Genomic DNA, 12,095 nt, shown 5'->3' on the forward strand with positions numbered 1-12,095 from the left:
CAATATGGTTCATGTTTAGTACCCGAGCCATCTTTATACTTTCCACCCTTTTTGGCTTTGTATATTACCACCTCATCATCGCTGGGGTTAAAACAGAGAGCCGGGTGTGGGTAGAGTACCTTTGCTATTCATAGCATTGTACTCGTACTTGAGTAAACAATCGATCAGTCTGTTCATTTACTTTTCTATGAAGAGTGCAGACGTAGGTACATCTACATACATACGTTGATGTCGCGAATACGAGAGTTCGTCGGTGGCGAGATACGAAGAAAAAAGTGAGTTTAACCAACACGAGAATGATAATTATAAATATAAATTCAGTTTTATTCTTATAATGATGATGAATGAATCATCTGATAGGTAAGAAATTAACTTCAACTACACTAAGTCTGTTGCATATTGACCGACTAACTTTACTAATGAAATTTCAATAAGGAAGCTGTTTTACTTGATATTCATACAAGAATAATGGAAAGAGGAAAGGGAGAATTATTTTTTAGGGGCTGGACCAAACTCGAGATTTTCTACGAAAATATGTACTAAAAACAGCACACCAAACAAAACGACGAGAGGAGCATAAAATGGTCATAATTTTTTATTTTACGATTACATTGCAAAATAATCTTCGCCTCTTTCTTACTTTCACACACCGCAGCCTTTTTTACAGCATTTTCTTCTGTATTTTCATTACCTACTTTTGAAAAATTTACACCAAAGTTTACCATTTTTACATCAAAATTTATATCTGGAGGCCAGACTTCTCGTTCGATCTTGACCCCCTTCCCCCTGACCCAATCGAGCATGCTCGTTTGATTCTCGTGAATAAAAAAGTATAAAATTTTGAGTAAATTTGAGATACAAGAGTATAGGTCCCTACTAATAATAATTTGAGATAAAAAAAAATTCCAATGAAAATAATTTTACAGAATCATTTTTGAAAATTGCAAAAGTGATAATTCTTCTTTTTTCCTTCCAAAACATTAAAAGTGAAAATTAATCGAAAAAATTGGGGTCACAAACCATCCTCTCTCTAAAAAGGTCGGAAGTGAAATTTTTTTCTGCCATTTATTTTTGTTCCTAACCTAAAAAGGTTATTTACAAGACAAGTTCTTTGATTTTTTATAAACTAAAAATGAATCAACAAAATTTTAGGTTGAAAATTTCCATTCCAATTTTTTTCACAATTTTGAAACATCGAGCTTTTTTAGGGGGAGGGGAGGGAGGGGGAGGAGGAGAAGGAATGAAAACTGACACGAAGCTTCAGTATTCGTGCTTTCTTCTTCACCCCTCTACTCTTTAAAAAAGATCTTACGAGATAAATATTTAAAAAATTTGAATTGTTCTTTTTAATTTTCCTGTACTGATGTATCCTTAACCCCCCTCCCCCTTCTAAAATAAAGTTATAAATGAACGAACATTAATTTTTTTAAAAAATAATAATAATATTGGAGCAAAAATTTCCATTCTCATTTTTTAAATGAAAATTTTAAAACTATCGAATGTTTGAGAGGGGTGGAAGGGGTGTAAAAAATTGAACCAAAGGGCTCAATTTTTCTTAAATATTTCAAGTTTCTGTTGATGAGAGGGATGAAAGTGTGAAATGACTCCAAGAACTTGGCAATTCGACATTCATTATACTTTTTTTTTGATTCTGTTCACAAAACCCTTCCTACAAAAAATTCAAAAAAAAATTGATCAAAAAATGTTTGAGGTAAAAAATATTTGTTACATTTAGGTTTCAAAATTTTTAAACCACAACTTTTTTGGAGAAGAGGGGATAACGGAATGTTAATTTAAAAAGCTCAAACGTCCATCAATTTTTTCACAATTTTGATGTTTGAGGGTCAAGTATTTTTCTGGTTTAAATTATTCGTAACTTTGCATAGGTACACCCGTAAAAAAAAACAAAACCTGGAAGGCTGTACTACTGAAAAATACAAATTTTTCTGGCACAAATCAAATTTAATAATTCATGATGAGATTTTGGTGGAAAATTGATTTGAATTATTTCACCCAAGAGGGTTCAGCACAAACTTTCCAACGACGAAAGGAAAATCTTTGTACTTACCAGGGAACGTTTTGAACTTGCACCCTTCGATTTGAATAAAATCGAGCAAGGAGCTCAAAAGAGCATGTCCTCTCAGACAAAATTTTTGGTGCAGTTTTTTTTTGATTTTTGGAAAAATTTTTAGATGAGCTGTTTGACAATTTTACAACTTTCTTGTATTTTTGTTTCAAACAAAATGAATTAATAATTTTTTTCTGAAATTAAAAATTGGTCAAAAATCAAGTTTTGAACTAGGAATCATTTTTCCAGCGAAAATCGTCATTTTTTCATTCTCGGAATTTCCCGATCAACCCCCCCCCCCCCCTTTAAAACGGTCGAAAAGCTACCCAAGAATCTGAAGTTCTCTTTTTTGCTTCTTTCAGAGCTATTCGAAATTCCTGGAGAAAATCGAAAACTCGCTGGAGGCTCCAGAAAATCCTGAAACTTATCGTTTTCGGGATGAGTAGAGGGGATGAATTGAAGTACATAATTATTCACGCTGGATTATTCTGTTTGAAAAAAATACCTTTAAAAAAAGTAAAAATTTTCCAATAGGACTTCTTTTTTCAAATTTTTCAAATTTTCATCGATTTGAATGAAACCGAGCGAGGAGCTCGAAAGAGCATGTCCAGAAACCCCCTCAACCAAAAATTTTAGTGAAGTTCTTTTTTGGTTTTTGGAAATTTTTTTAGATGAGCTAGGTGTTTGGCAATTTTCCAACTACATATCTTGTGATTTTTTTTTTCAAACAAAATGAATTAATTTTTTTTTCAAAAATTTAAAAATTGGTCAAAAATCAAATTTTGACTGTTTTCAAGTGAAAAATGCTATTTCTCATCCTTGGAATTTCCTGATAACCGCCTAAAATGGTCGAAAAGCTACTCAACAAGTACCAAGGAAAATGATAGATGTAGAAGTTCTTTTTTGGTCTTTCCAGAGCTATTTGAAATTCCTGGAGAAAATCGAAAACTCGCTGGAGGCTCCAGGAAATCCTGAAACTTGCCATTTTTGAGGCGAGTGGAGGAGGTGAATTGAATCACGTAATTATATTCACGTTGGGTTATTTTGTTTGAAAAAAAATAAAAATTTCCAATAACACTGATTTTTAGAATTTTTCAAATTTTCAAAAATATGCCAAAAATCCAAAAATGAACTTCAGAATCTAAAATTTTGGTCACAGGGGTTTCAGGGTCTGCTCTTTCAATCTAACATCGTTTGGTTTAAATCGGAGGGTCCCAGTTCAAAAAGATTCCTAGTTACTTATCGAATAGAAGGATGAGACACTTCATCTATGGAAAACTAGACCACCCTGTATAGTTCATCCTTTTAGTCCTCATTTCGTATTACAAGCTTTCTACCTCCCCCCTCTCGTACCAAGTCAATCAAAACTTCACCTCGATACCTTAGCACACAGCAAAGTACCGGTCGAATGGCCTCAGCAAGGAGCTTCGTTCGCTATATACGTATAATTTGATAAAGTGAAAATGAAAGAGGATAAAGAATAGAAAAAAATTCATGCCTTCGTCTCAGGGTGGTATAGTCACTAGTCAGCAGTGTCGCTGTCGTAGTTATACGTATTTCTAAGTACCCTTTTAATGGAATCCATTAAGCGGCACAAAAGTTTACATACGGTCATTTAAGAGAGCAGCTATCGTAGTATAGTGAGAGAGAGTATAGTGTACACGATATGGTCGTCTCTTGTGCCCTGCCCCTCCGCCTGCGTTTAAAAATTGCGTCGACGTTATCGAATTTCCTCGTAAACCTCGACCAAAGAGGAACGGTTTAATTAAAACTTTTCAGATTACCGTTTCTCGCATATTGGCCTCGATAAATCTGCGCCTCAGCGACCGTATCCTTTTCGCTTGTTTCCAGCAGCTTGAGAGTGTAAAGAGGTAAAAAAATGCCAGGTTATACGAGGGCTGATAGATACCTCCAAGTATATAGGTATATCGACGACGGCTACAGGAACGAATATGTAGTATAAGGAAAGCGATGAGCCCAGCAGCCGCGAAAACACACAATACAAAAGCACACAAACCGGGATGGTTTATTATAGAGACGATGAAAAAGGCAGCACAACAAACGCGCACAGCACAGAACACCACACCAGTAAAATAGAGAGAAAAAAATAATAAATAACACCGATTACACTACCAATCGAGTAAAAAACTTATCACAGGACAACAACCTTTTCTCACTGGTAACAAAGCGAACCGCACATCGCGAACACTTCAACAAAAACTCCACCAACTATAATATTATAGAGACGAAAAGAGCAACGACCAAATTTTCTGAAAATTTTCCGAGTTTTTAAAATCGAGTTGTTTAGGCACACTTCGCGCGGACGAGTCGAGGAAAGGTTTTTAAATTTTGGGGGAAAAAATTCGATTAAATTTACGAGTACCGATTTTTTTAGAATTAATTCGGATATTTGGACGTTGTCGACGCGAAACTTGTCACTTCGGAAAAGCGAGTCGTCTCACACACGAGTCCGACCAGACCACCAACTCGGCACGTAATAGTCGCCGCGGCGCGTTCAGCCAATGTGAAAAATTCCTCCTCATCTTTTCACCGAACCTCGATGGTGGAAGCCAGTGCGCCTGCGACGACACGCCACGCATCCTTATCCCGTTATCGTCCGTCTCACCACGAGGCGATGGTGGCGATGGAGGCGAAGAAGACGGAGGCATACAACAGCAGTTGCGCGTCACGGTGCATTTTTACGCACAAATCATATGCTTTTGTACGGCCTCACCGTACCGCTGTGCCGCTATATTCGCAGTATTGGTTAATTTACTTCCAACTTAAAAAACTATTATAATCTAATACTCGTATACCCAGACCCGCCACCAACCCTTGGGCCTTGTTGTCGGTGCCCTGCCGCCATCCCACCGCCGACCGACGTTGATCGCCTCCATATACGAGAGAAGAGATTTTCTACTTTGCTGCTGCGTTCGTTGGTCTCCTGTGCTTGCCTATCCTGTATCCTTATGGTTATAATGCTTACTATGTATGTATTTATATTATGCTAACCAAACTTTACACAATTTTGGCCACCTTTTCAACCTCCCGTCGACGTTTTTAGGGTCTGCTGCCGGTGGTGTAGCTTTGCAGATATACGTTACGTGTGCGGTATGTGTACTCATGTCTATAAGTGGTTGTATCTACGAAACGTACCTTTGATATCGTTCTATCGTAAATGGATATTCCTCCCGTCCTCCTTCGTATACCGGTGATTTTTCTTACCCCTTTCTTTCCATCGACCGTTTTCTTAATATCTGTTTGATTCTTTGATGTAAAGTGGTATGTTATAATTTCTTTTGTAAGGAATACCTCGGGACGGGTAGTTTTTGCACTCTTTCAAAATTTGGAAAACAGGGGATCTAAAACGGTGGCCGAATGAGCTCAAATAAAGGTACAAAAAGTTCAAAACTTGTAACCCTTACAGGAGCTGAGAAAGATGTCTTTCAGTGAGCTAAATTGTGAAAAAAATTATCATTTTCAATAGAGCAAAACGCTCTGACGTCACACAGCGTATAAGTGGTTGCGGATCTTGATTCCCCTTACATTCTGTAGGCTTCAAGCTAGTGATTGTTCTGTCCACTTTGCATTTTGATATGCCAAAACTTTCAAACCATCTCGAGGATCCCATTATCTTATGGCTCTAAATTGTAGAGAATTTTGTCCCCTTTCCAACGGTATTAAATTTTTTGAAATCCGCAAAAGTCTTCCTTGAGAAAATTCACTTAAGGAGCTGAAAAAGGTAGCCAATTCAACATATTGTTCTGTTCACTTTGCACTTTGAGGCAACAGAACTTTTAAACCATCTCGCGGACCCCGTTATTTTATGGCTCTAAATTGTAGAGAATTTTGTGCCCTTTCCAACGGTAATAAATTTTTTGAAATCCTCAAAGGTCTTTCTTGAGGAAATTGACTTAAGGAGCAGAAAAATGCGGCAAAATTCAACTCATTGTTCTGTCAGCTTTGCACTTTGAGGTGGCAGAACTTTTAAACCATCTCGAAGACCCCATTATTTTATGGCTCTAAATTGTAGAGAATTTTGTGCCCTTTCCAACAGTAATAAATTTTTTGAAATCCTCAAAGGTCTTCCTTGAGGAAATTGACTTAAGGAGCAGAAAAATGCGGCAAAATTCAACTCATTGTTCTATCAGCTTTGCACTTTGAGGTGGCAGAACTTTTAAACCTTCTCGAAGACCTCATTATTTTATGGCTCTAAATTGTAGAGAATTTTGTGCCCTTTCCAACGGTAATAAATTTTTTGAAATCCTCAAAGGTCTTCCTTGAGGAAATTGACTTAAGGAGCAGAAAAATGCGGAAAAATTCAACTCATTGTTCTGTCAGCTTTGCACTTTGAGGTGGCAGAAGTGGCAGAACTTTTAAACCATCTTGAAGACCCCATTATTTTATGGCTCAAAATTGTAGAGAATTTTATCCCCTTTCCAACGATACTACATTTTTTGAAATCCGCAAAAGTCTTCCTTGAGAAAATTGACTTGACAAGTTAAAAAAGGTAGCCAATTTAACATATTGTTTCGTCCACTTTGAACTTCGAGGTGGCAGAACTTTTAAACCATCTCGAGGACCCTATTATTTTATGGATCAAAATTGTAGAGAATTTTCTTCCCTTTCCAACGGTACTACATTTTTTGAAATCCTCAAAGGCCTTCCTCGAGAAAATTGACTTGACGAGCTAAAAAGTAGAAGTGAACAGCATTGTTTACAGCTAGACTTGTAAGGTTTAGCCTACCATTCACAAGGCGCATGTATGCAACCTGAAATGCGCGTTTTGCCCTATACTTTTTCACTTTTTTTTCCATTTTTATATTTTTAAGCTATATTTTGGATTAAAAATTTTAAAAAACATCACCCAGACTTCTGGAAAATGAAAAGGGCTCAAGTCTAAAAAATTGCAACTGTCGAAATATCAGTTGAAACAAGATAAACCCTATTAGGTAGTTATGAGGGAGCTACACCCTTCAACTTCACCTGGTGATATCAAATAAGAATTGATTAAAATTGTACATGAAATTAATGCGACCAATGTAATTATCAAAAAAAAAACAGGGATGAAAAAAGATGAATCTGGAGAAATTGTGAGTAAAAAATCATACAAGGTACCTAGCATTACCACTCCTTTATGTGTATCTTAGCCCAAAAGAAAACAACAAGACCATTTTACAAAATGGGGTTCTTGTTGCACACTAAAGTGAAGATAGAACCTCCAGCTATAAAAAGAGAGCTGCCTCAATGTAAAAACTGTCAACAAGTTGGTCATACCAAAAAACATACCTACTGTGTAAGGAAATCCATCACGACGAATCAGTGGAACTAGAAGAGCTTTGATTTTTAATAAATAAGATTTCTTCGAATTTCAAAAAAATTTCTGGAGGTTCCAGAACGGTTAAAAATTAAAAATTAAATCATTGTAGGCCACGTATCTGTCCGCACCACGGTTCTAAAAATGCTGCAGTCATCAAATGGTCTTTCAAAGTTTACTTTACGGGGAAATTAGTGTCGTGTAATATATTCTATAATATTAAACGAGTATCTGCCCCGATGTGCTTTGGTGACATTTGGGAACTGCTACAAAAAAACTGCTAAAATAATTTCTTCAGTTAAATAAACTCACAGAACAAGCTCAAAACAAAGAAACTTCCATCATTTAAAACTAGGGCTGTGGGTCCGAAATGATCCCTAAACCAGAACAGATTAAATCCCAATTCAAACCCAATCCCAAAACTTATCCCAGAACCAATATAATTATTTTGAACCCAAAACAATCTCCCAACTAAAATAAAATTGTTTAGGTTTTGGGCCTTGAAATTTTTGATGTTTTCCCCAATTTGATTTTGATAAATTGTCATTTTACATCATTTATCATCATTCATTCAGATTGTAATAGAAATTACTCGACAAATTGAACAAAATAAATGCATTTAAAACATTAATAAACTAATTACAGTGAAAATTTCTTACAGCGAGATTGAAGGGACCGGACATTTTACCGACTTTTCGGAGAAAAGTGGAGTATTGTATTTGTTGCGATAGTGGAAGTTGGGTCGGGGAGTGACTTTTCTTTGCGTTTCGAGGGTCTGAGATCACGATAGGCTCATTCCCAAAATTTCAGGTTTCCTTATATAAGGTTTATATATATAGATATATATATTTGCTTGCGACCAGACATGTCAACTATGCTTGGCATATTTACTGAAAAGTGAACAAAATTTTAAAATTGGCATAATTTCTGTTCTATATCACTTATTAAAATTTTATTTACAGATTCAATCTAATATTTAAGAAATCTATGTGTTGAAAAAAGTAATCAGATTTTTAGGCTGAATTTTGAAGAAAATTTTTGAAAATGGAGTCAAAGTAATTTGAATTTTGAGAAAGTTAAGACACCACAAGAAAGCTTAAACAAAATAAAAATTTTTGATGTTTCTAATTTTTCAATTGGCCAATAAAATACTGAAATATTTCGAGTCAAATTTGTTGTCGTGTACACTCAGGATCGATGTATTTGCATACATCTCCACCAGCACATCACATTCTACTCACTACAAATCAACTGTAGACCCTGCGTTCGTCCTCGCGCCTTAATTTCTAAGCCATGCGACCTCTGGTGGAAGTTTCTGAAAACTCATAGTTGACTTGTATAGTAAAATTAACCCATGACTTGTCAACTATAGTTGACAAGTTGGTCAGTCCACTTGTATAGTAAAATTAACCCATTCAACAGTTGACAAGTCTGGATACTAATACCTATATATATAGCCGCATACAGGTAAACTCATAACGTTTTGTATAAACAGCAATCTCAAGACCCCTCTGTAACTTCGTTGCTGTGCATACGCTCGACGCGTCACCCCATAGGCCTGATAGTACTCGATGTTAGGCCGCGTTATATTCGTTAACTTGATTTTTGGGTCACCTGTGGAAAGGTATTTCATTGCCAGAACATCAATTTTTCAGAAAAGCTTTTTTTTAAAAGTCTCATACGTCTCCGTTTTTCCCAAATGCTTTTTTAACAAAGCATCCTACAGAAAAATAACCAGCTCTGAGCAGAAAGGAAATTTAATTCTCTACAATTTCCTTCATTGCATTTTTTTCTTAGGGTGCACACTTTTCCCATAAAATTGATGTTTAGGTTGAAAAACACGAAAATTCGGACCTGTATAATCAACTCTAAATTAAAATTCAGCAGTCAAAAATTTATTTTAGACGATTTTTGACCACGCCATGTGAAAGAGGAGACCTTCAACCACCAAAATCACCAAAAAGAACGTAAAAAACGTAAAAAATGATTCTTGGCAATAAAAACCTTTTCCTCATATCCTCATACCTGTTAATTAGGCTATGTACTCATTTGAAAATTGAGTCAAAAGTGAAATTGTATAAACAGCAATCTCACGTCCCTGCTCAAACTTTGCCAGTAGACTCCCCACACCTTGTAGATTCATATGGCACCTCATCGAAAAGTCACGTCCTAAAAAGGTTACGAGTTTGTCAAAACGTTATGAGTTTGCTGGTTAATCTAGAAAAAAGTTACGAGTTTACCCCCTAGAATATTTATATATATAGACTGCCCCCATACATTACGCAGCCCATGACATTTCACTGACTTTTTGCGGACCGATGTTTGATTTGCACTAGCAAGGGCGCGCTTGATTTTTTCCATGTGTTCTCAAAGCAGCTCACTGCTGGGCTATGGAATGAAGGTATATACTCAATCAGGTTGGAGAAAGACTTATATTTAGGCTTGTAATCCAATTTTCAATTTTCAAGGAGGGCTCCCCACTCAAGTGTATGTTTTGTAGATATTCCCCAGACTTTTTCCACCATCAAAAAAATGTTTTCATTCGCTTCCAGAGAGGTGAGGAACTCAAATAGCTCGTGCATGTAACGCCAAGTTCATAAAATCGGATAATGCAGGTCTTTAATGGTATTCTGCCTCATATTTACACTGCGTTGGCTTGTTTGTAATGTCTGTGGCTAGTGAAAACAGAAAAGTCCAGATGGGCCGCAAAAAGTCTGAGGTTTATCTAGTATGGGCTGCGTAATACCACTTTTCATGTGTAGAGATATATATATACAATTTTTTTTTTGAATTTTTTATTTATTTCGAAAGCTACGAACTTTTGGATCGAAGTGAATATGCGAAATTATAGAGATCGTAGAGGCCTACTTAGATTTCAAGTTTCATCAAAATCGGTTCAGCCGTTTTCTAGGTAATGAGTTTTGAAAAATTTCGAAAAAAAATTTTGTCGCTCGATAAACTTGTAAGCTGCGTTCTTTTGGAACTTGATGATGATGCCAAAATGTTCGGCTAGTAGCCTAGTTGTGACATTTAAAATTTGATCAAAATCGGTTCAGCCGTTGCTGAGAAATTAAATTTTTAATAAATTTTGTGCAAAGTCACCCCCCGAAAATTTGAAAAAGCTCAATTTTGTTTTCGATTACGTAAGAAAGCTACGAACTTTTGGATCATGGTGCAAGTGCGAAATCATAGGAATGGTGACGGACTTGTGATACTTCAAGTTTCAGAAAAATTGGTTCAGTCGTTACTCAAGGTAATGATTTTTAAGTGAAAAATGTCGAAAAAAAATTTTGTCGCTCGATAAACTTGGAAGCTTTGAACTTTTGAAACACGATGATGGTGACAAATTGTCCGGCTAGTATCCAAGGGCTGACATTTTGAGTTTCATCAAAATCGGTTCAAAGGTTCCTGAGAAATAAATTTTTAAATGAGTTTTTAAGTGAAAAATGTCGAAAAAAAATTTTGTCGCTCGATAAACTTGGAAGCTTTGAACTTTTGAAACACGATGATGGTGACAAATTGTCCGGCTAGTATCCAAGGGCTGACATTTTGAGTTTCATCAAAATCGGTTCAACCGTTCCTGAGAAATAATTTTTTTAAAAGTTCAATTTTAAATGAATTCGTGTGCCAAGTCTTTACTTAAATATTTAAGTACTCGTATGTGATGAGGTGAATTTACACATAAAATTTAATTTCTCAGCAACGGCTGAATCGATTTTGATCAAATTTGAAATTTCAGAACTACACTACTTAGCGGAGATTTCGCTATCATCATCAAGTTCCAAAAGTTCAAAGCTTCCAAGTTTATCGAGCGACAAAATTTTTTTTCAACATTTTTCACTTAAAAACTCATTTAAAAATTCATTTCTCAGGAACCTTTGAACCGATTTTGATGAAACTCAAAATGTCAGCCCTTGGATACTAGCCGGACAATTTGTCACCATCATCGTGTTTCAAAAGTTCAAAGCTTCCAAGTTTATCGAGCGACAAAATTTTTTTTCAACATTTTTCACTTAAAAATCATTACTTTGAGTAACGACTGAACCAATTTTTCTGAAACTTGAAGTATCACAAGTCCACCACCATTCCTATGATGCCAGACTTGCACCATGATCCAAAAGTTCGTAGCTTTCGCGCGTAATCGAAAACAAAATTTTCAAAAGCTCAAAGCTTTCAAATTTGTCGAGCGACAAATTTTTTTTTCAGAATTTTTCAAAACTCATTACCTAGGAAATGGCTGAACTGATTTCGATGAAACTTGAAATCTCACTAGGTTTGCTCGATTCCTATTAAGTATACGACCCTCAATTTTTTGTGAATCATTCGTGAACGAATTGATCAATTTTTTGAAAGAACCATTCGCCAACGAATCTTTAATTTATGAATAAATTCGTTCGCGAATGAGTCACTAATACGAATCAATTCGTTCGCGAATGATTCATTGAAAATTGAGTAAATGAATCAATTCGTTCGCGAACGAATCACTTGTATGAATTAATTCGTTCGCGAACGATTCACTTGTACGAATCGATTCGTTCGCGAACGATTCACTTGTACGAATCGATTCGTTCGCGAACGATTCACTTATACGAATCAGTTCGTTCGCGAATCACTGTTTAAATAAAAGTGGATCAATTCGTTCGTAAAAGATATTTATTTTACGAAAAGTCGGTCTTCTCACGCTTAATGCGTGAGAGTTTTTTGCTTGTT

General features: G+C 35.9%; 1 protein-coding gene and 1 non-coding gene across 4 annotated transcripts in view; both read right to left on the minus strand.

Moving 5' to 3' along the window:
• Positions 1-12,095, minus strand: part of LOC135836989 (uncharacterized) — a 321,905-nt gene that overhangs the window by 292,304 nt on the left and 17,506 nt on the right. The window contains exon 1 of one of the 3 annotated variants that reach the window (XM_065352090.1): positions 3,853-4,569. The exons of the other annotated variants lie outside the window; for them this stretch is intronic. The gene's annotated coding sequence lies outside the window, so the exon portion shown is untranslated. Of the gene's footprint in view, positions 1-3,852; positions 4,570-12,095 lie in introns of those variants that run through there. 3 annotated transcript variants of the gene reach the window in all.
• Positions 7,490-7,625, minus strand: LOC135838264 (small Cajal body-specific RNA 8). The gene has a single exon (XR_010557354.1). It is a non-coding gene; the product is annotated as a small Cajal body-specific RNA 8 (non-coding RNA).

The sequence above is a fragment of the Planococcus citri genome, chromosome 2 (assembly GCF_950023065.1).
Source record: "Planococcus citri chromosome 2, ihPlaCitr1.1, whole genome shotgun sequence".
NCBI classification, from domain to species: domain Eukaryota; kingdom Metazoa; phylum Arthropoda; class Insecta; order Hemiptera; family Pseudococcidae; genus Planococcus; species Planococcus citri.